Source organism: Etheostoma spectabile, chromosome 9 (genome assembly GCF_008692095.1).
Source record: "Etheostoma spectabile isolate EspeVRDwgs_2016 chromosome 9, UIUC_Espe_1.0, whole genome shotgun sequence".
NCBI lineage: Eukaryota > Metazoa > Chordata > Actinopteri > Perciformes > Percidae > Etheostoma > Etheostoma spectabile.
Window position 1 is genome coordinate 2,536,492 of NC_045741.1, and position 6,982 is coordinate 2,543,473.

At 39.9% G+C, this 6,982-nt stretch overlaps 1 long non-coding RNA gene across 1 annotated transcript in view; it reads left to right on the forward strand.

The window, feature by feature from the left end:
* Positions 1-2,760: 2,760 nt before the first annotated feature.
* Positions 2,761-6,982, forward strand: part of LOC116695075 (uncharacterized) — a 25,657-nt gene continuing 21,435 nt past the window's right edge. Inside the window, exon 1 of the long non-coding RNA XR_004333347.1 lies at positions 2,761-2,848. This is a non-coding gene — a long non-coding RNA (uncharacterized LOC116695075). The remainder of the gene's footprint in view (positions 2,849-6,982) is intronic.

Here is a 6,982-nt window from a genome sequence, read left to right on the forward strand (position 1 = left end):
CGGGTCTCTTTATGATACAGCCAAGGTGAGTTTGGTACATGTGTTACACGTTGCCAGATAACGATGTTATAACGGTTACTAATGTCTCATGTTTTGTTCATGCAGCCAAGCCAAGCACGCAGAGTCCTGGTGTCACTGCTGTTTTGCCTCGCCCATGTTTTAGTTTGTTTTATGAGTTATTGATTGGTTTTATCACATTACGATTGTCTTGGGATTATTTCATTTACAGCTTTTAACTTATAAACGCCCGTGTTTTAGTTTGTTTTATGTGTTATCTATTGTATTTTACGGTGGTTTTGGGGAGCATAGTTATACCGGTCTGAGTGTGTTTGTCCTAGTGATTTTTTAAATAGGTCATAAGGTTTATAAAATTAAACGTTGTGTCAATTGATGGGTAACAGGTGGTGAAATATAACAAACAGATTTTAAGTATTTTGCATGATTTTAGTGTTATTTGCATGTGGTGTTTTTATGTATTGTTTTAATCTAGTTATATAATCCACATGCTACCACTCTAACAACCAGTAGTTTAATTTATTCCTTTCTTTTCTAATTTTATTAAGCACTTTTATCAGACAAACCTAACTTCTCCCGGGCCCTAAACATTTGTCCTTTGTTTTCTTTATCGCATTAGTTGTGTTTATTATTTGTTCTTTCATAGTAAATGTTTTAAACGAATGTTAGGTTTTTATTTGAATGGATAATAAATCATCTACATAGTTAAACTTTACCACGCCTCTGATTATTCTGTGGCCTGACCTGTGTAGTGGGAATCCCTGGATTGTTAATAATTAAGGTTATATGTTAAACTCTTTGGGTGAAAGTCCCGAGGTGGCGTTGTCAAAGTACGAGATATTAAGTTTGGCTAAGCCCTCCATCGGGCCTGGTTACACTAACAACATGCCAACGGGATATAGCTACTTAAGCATTATCTGGACTTGCTAACATTACAGCGCATGCTAGAACACCAAAGTCTTTAAAGGCCAGGTACATACAGCCCCATGCACGCTACATTGACCTGTGGAGAAATCCAAAACTAGAGAGACCTGCCTTGCCTAGTTACAGTTGCTAAGCTATGTCAATTTCATGTCCGACTCAACTATCAACATGGAAATCCCTGCTGTAGCCTACATGCTGCCAATTTTAAGATCAGCCTATAACTCCTTTAAAAAATCTGCTTATGATTTTAAAATACCAACAGACGGTGCCAGACACACAAAATGTATTGAGCAGCTTATTTTTATGATTTATCTGTATGTATTTGGCCAATCGCCTCTGCTCAAATCAAGCTCTGAGGAAAAAGGAGCAAAGGAGACATTTGGAAGCAAAAGGTCTGACCGTGAATCAAGTTTTTAATTTATAGCTAGTGTGTAGATTCAGTAATACCTCTCATGTACTAGCGAGCTGTGCTAGATTCAGAAATACAGCCTGGCACGTGCAATACTGGAAATCACATCCAGTGTAGAGTTAATATTGAGTGCCAGGTGCTTTGGAAACCTCGCAGATTTCCATTATTTTGCACTGTAGACTGTGCCTGCATGCACACAGTTGTTTTCACAGAATAAGTGCACTTTGACAAAGAGATACCATATTGTACTGAGGACTATGTCATCCTGCTTTCAGGTCGAAAGCATGTTGATGACGTGCAAAGAACAAAGCCGGAACACGTGCGGTGTAAAGTATTAAATTAAAAGGTTTCTTCCCTCGTAGATTTCACCTTGCCACTTTGATGTCTGACCTTAGAGGAAGAAGAGAATAAAGCTGCACGATCTGTTATTTCAATGTGTGTGTGTGTGTGTGTGTGTGTAATCTCATTAGGGAATTCTACCCCTGCAAAAAGATTTTGCAAAAACGAAAATAAGGATGATAAAGAAATTGAAAGAAGGAAAAAAAAGCATGAGGAAATCCAGAGGAAAGGAAGACTGGGGATATTGTAATTAGTTGCACCTGTTTCCTTTAACCCAGCTCCAGTTTCCCTCTACAAACGCATGCAGATTACCCATCAAAGCCCCTCGTCGCTGCCTCTGCTCAATGGATCCTTTGTTGCCAGTTGTCAGGGAGGCGGCCCACCAAAGTATGTAACACAAGCAGGCCACATTGCTGTTGAACTTACAGTACGTGCAAGCCTCCACTGGCCACAACAAGAATAATAGGGAGGGTTTGTAGACACGGAGTCTGCATCACTCTCCATGTAAGACACTGGTGGCACTTTTTTTCAGATGTGACCACAACAGTTGCATCATCTGTCAACGCTCTTAAATGGGCCTGTATTCGCTGCAAGGGCAGAAGAATGAGCTGTGGAAAGATGAATTTGTGTGTTTGCATGCGGAAATGTCCATTAAAGGGACTGTACTACTTGTGCTGATACTAATGATTGTGATGCATAGTCTCCAACAGTTTTACTTAAACATCATTTAGTTTGATTGAAACAAAATCAACTAACTCATCTGGGTAAACGGTATTGTTTTATAAATGAATGCTATAAAAATAACAATATAATAATACATTTCTCCTGGTTCTTCTTAGTAACATTTAATAGACATATTGAAATATAAACATATCTCAAATGATTAGTCTGGTGAGGCTATATTCTCCCTATTGTCACAAGTGTTTTGTGCAGCGTAGGAAATTAAGGTGGGCAAAGGGCAAAAAATGCCCTATGAAATCTCAGAATGCAACTAAACATTGTGATCAAGGTGCAAAAAGTGCCCCTAAGACATTAAAGCATTACTTCACAACTTTTTGATATCAAAAAACGTCCAATAACATTCAAGCCATTGCCAAATGAGTTGCTACAAAGCTAATTGAGACTATCATCTCCACATAACTCTCTCTATTTCTTAGCATAGTTATTTTCAGTAGATTCTTGTGTCTGGTGCCTTTCCTGCACAGCAACTCGACTGAAGATAATTACTTCTTCTGAAGAGTCCATTTTGTTTTTTAATCCTCCGTGTCCTCCTTGGTTACTAGCAACTGCGTGGAGGAAGGTCCTGGAAGACATGTATCGTATGGACGTGACAGTTTTGTTGCCATTACTTAGAATTCCCCATGGGGCAACAGGAATTACGCACTGTAGCTTTAAGAAAAAAATTATACTTTCCAGTTTGGGCCAATGTGCTGAATCTATAATCTTAAAGGTCCCATGGCATGGAAATTTAACTTTAGGAGGAATATGCATTCCCCCAGCAGTGCTATGTTCCCCCAGTGGCTAGAAATGGCGATAGGTGTAAACCGAGACCGTATCATGCTCTGCCTTTGAGAAGATGAAAGCTCAGATGGGTTGATCTGGAATCTTGTCCTTATCCTTATGAGGTCACGTCTCTCTAGTTTTAGGTACTGGGTCACTTATACTTCTTATTTAGTTTTCTTTTCATCCTTCACATATTGTAAACATTGGATGCTCGTAATTTCAATTATTTCTCTGAAATGCATGTTTCCTACACCCTCGTTGCTGCTGAGACACCATACTGTCATTACCTTTGTCAAAGGAATACACTGTAGCTTATCTTCAACCTGAAATAATCACTAGCACATTACTGTATTTAAAGAACTGCTAATGAACTCCTCACAATGATGGTGACAGCAGCTGCAGCAACATGAATGAATCTCAGTCATACTCTAGGCTATATCGAGCTCGTGACTGATGGCCTCCACAATCAATAACATGTATGGATTGTCCATGTTTCAATTTGTAGATAATCTGGATCCAGTAGCTTTCCCTTTCCCCCCCAATATGGCCAACACATAATTGAAAACACTTAAAGGAGTGTAATTTTGGTTGGGGTGTTCCTGGTTACCTCCCCTTTCTCTGCTTTGCCCGCCCAGAGAATTTGGCCCACCCAAGAGAAAGAAACATCATGGCTTTCAAATGAGCTAAGTGGCACTTGGTCAAGGCCCCACCCCCAGCCTCCAAATTGCCCCCCCACCCCCCTCACCCCGCCTCCTCAAAAGCTACAGACTCAGAAATGGCACATACTGAGGAAAGCTCATTGTGGGACTGGCTCTAGTGGCTGTAATTCTGCACCAAGGATGAATTTTGGGAAAGAGACTTCAGACACTGTATTAGGGGACCACTAAGGTCTATATTAAAGAGACTTCAGATATGGTATTAGAGGACCACTAAAGTCTATATAAAAGAAACTTCCGATACAGTATTAGGGGACCACTAAGGTCTATATAAAAGAGACTTAAGATATGGTATTAGGGGACCACTAAGGTCTTTATAAAAGAGACTTAAGATATGGTATTAGGGGACCACTAAGGTCTATATAAAAGAGACTTCAGATACAGTATTAGGGGACCATTAAGACCTATATTAAAGAGACTTCAGATACAGTATAAGGGGACCACTAAGGGTATATAAAAAGTTTCCGATACAGTATTAGGGGACCACTAAGGTCTATGTAAAAGAGACTTCAGATACAGTATTAGGGGACCACTAAGGTCTTAATAAAAGAGACTTCAGATACAGTATTAGGGGACCACTAAGGTCTATATAAAAGCATCCAAAGAGCACCATGTCATGGGACCTTTAATCCTATATGAAGGTGTTTCAGGCATTTGAGAAATAGTGCTTTCTGAAGGAGAAGAAGCTCCATTTGAAGTGAATTGTGTTTTTAGTACTTTATAGATCTAGTTCAATCAGGAGAGACATGTTTGCAGACATGTAAATTAGGTTTATTGTACAGCTCAATAAAATGTACAAAGTCTTTGGTGATTAGACTCCATTTCTTTACCAATATTTTGTATATACTGTATGTACAGGGGTAGAGAACCATCAGACTCCCAGATGGAATCTAGACACCGGTGGTGGCGGTGAAGGAGCCCAAAGACCAGACCGAAGGAGGCTGCGGATCGTTCAGCTGGAGTAGAGGCCTGGAGGTGGCAGGGGGGGGTGGAGGGTTGCACTCTTTGGCTGCAACGACAGCTGAATGTGGCACAGGGACAAACAGAGTTTTTAAAGCAGGGTTGTGACTCTGTGATTGGCTCTTGCAATTTGTGTACGATTCTGATTGGTTAAGCAGGAAGGTGAACGCCTCCAACAGGTGATTCCATTTCGGAAGAGAGCATTGATTAAGAGTTAGGTCTTCCTCAAAGAATTGACACTGAGCTATATTTCAATCAGGAATTTACGCTGAGCAACATTACATCATAATAGGTCCTCTTTAAGACATTTTTATTTTCATTGAATTCAATTCATTTTCATTAACATCTGTGACATATACTTACACCACCAACAGCGCTGTTACATATAAATGTACTATTAATAGCAATAGTATGCTATTTAATTACTCAAGTGGTGATTGTTGTATGCATTTTAATCTGGGCTTATTTTACATTACAAAACAGCAACTTTATCCACAAATTGCTATTTTTGTAAAGTGCCCCCAAATTTTTGTAAGTACCATGATTTCATAGATAGTGGGGGCAAAAGTAGCCCACTTGATATTTTGTTAATTTCCTACACCGGTTCTGTGTGTATCAAAGCCTGATGGGACTTTTGTGCCATAGCTCTCTAGCGTAGTCCAAGAAACAATTAAAGACCCATCACGGTGTTGTTGTCATTAATTAGAAGTCCTCATGGGGGTGACAGAAACTACGCACTATAGCTTTAGGTTAAATAGTTAAAATTGCATGTATAAACAAAAATAAAGCCTTATATTTTCCCTTTCACACTAATCAGTGAAGTCAATTAATTTATTAAATTAAAACTGTATTACTCTACTTTCACTAGCTCACTTTATTTTTTAACTTTCAAAAATAAAACTTTTTTAGCCTTTTTTACCCACTGGCTGGAGATTCTCTACAGTGTTATTTGATTTGATGTGTACGATTATATTTTTGACTCATCTGATAACCTGTAACTTTATATTGTCAGTTTTAGGGATCCATGTTGAGGGGTCAGTTGGAATTAAGTTTTCTTTTCTTTTATGTTTTTGTGAAACGTCTCTCTAGTTTTAGGTACTGAGCCACTTATACTTCTTCTATAGTTTTCTTTTCATCCTTCATATATTGTAAAAATTGGATGCTCGTTATTTGAATTATTTCTCACCTACATCCTCTTTGCTGCTGAGACACCATACTGTCATTACCTTTGTCAAAAGAATACACTGTAGCTTATCTTCAACCTGAAATAATCACTAGCACATTACTGTATTTAAAGAACCGCTAATGAACTTCCCTAACAAATGCTGGTGATCCACCCCCCACTCCCCCCCCCCCTTCAGAGCCGGCAGCAACATGAATGAATTCAGTCATACTCTAGGCTATATCGAGCTCGTGACTGATGGCCTCCCACATCAATAACATGTATGGATTGTCCATGTTTCAATTTGTAGATAATCTGGATCCAGCAGCTTTTCCATTTCCCCCCATATGGCCAACAAATAATTGAAAACACTTAAAGGAGTGTAATTTTGGTCGGGGTGTTCCTGATCTTGGATCAGCCAGTTGTCTGCACAGCTGCAGCAGGCGGTCTAATAGCATTCACTTAGCGTTTCAATACGAGAAGTATGGGGAGGAGTAACGGCGATGCGCTGCTACAGTGCCATTCTCCATCATTGAATTGGAGGCTGATAGGTTCACATGCTCACCTCATGGAACGTATTTGACAATGAGCGCCGCGGCGGAGGCAGGGGGTAAAAGGGGGAGAGAACATTCTGCATTCAAGCGCTAATTAGAAAAATTAGATCTATGAAAGGCGGCAAGTGATCTAGGCCTTCAACCTACGTCTGTGTACCGCTGTAGAGGCACAAAGAGGAGGCAACAATAAGCACTGAGGAGGAGGGATGGGGGGGGATAAATAATTTAATCCATTATCTACTCTGCAAAGCTCATCAGCACGGCTACACAATGGCCACGATTGAATTGCTGATTGCATTTTCTCTCTTACCCTCCAGGAGAAAATGCCCATGCTCCACTATGTGCTCTCAGCCTGCCAGCACAACCAAGAGCGAGAGAAAGACAGAGAGAGAGAGGGGGG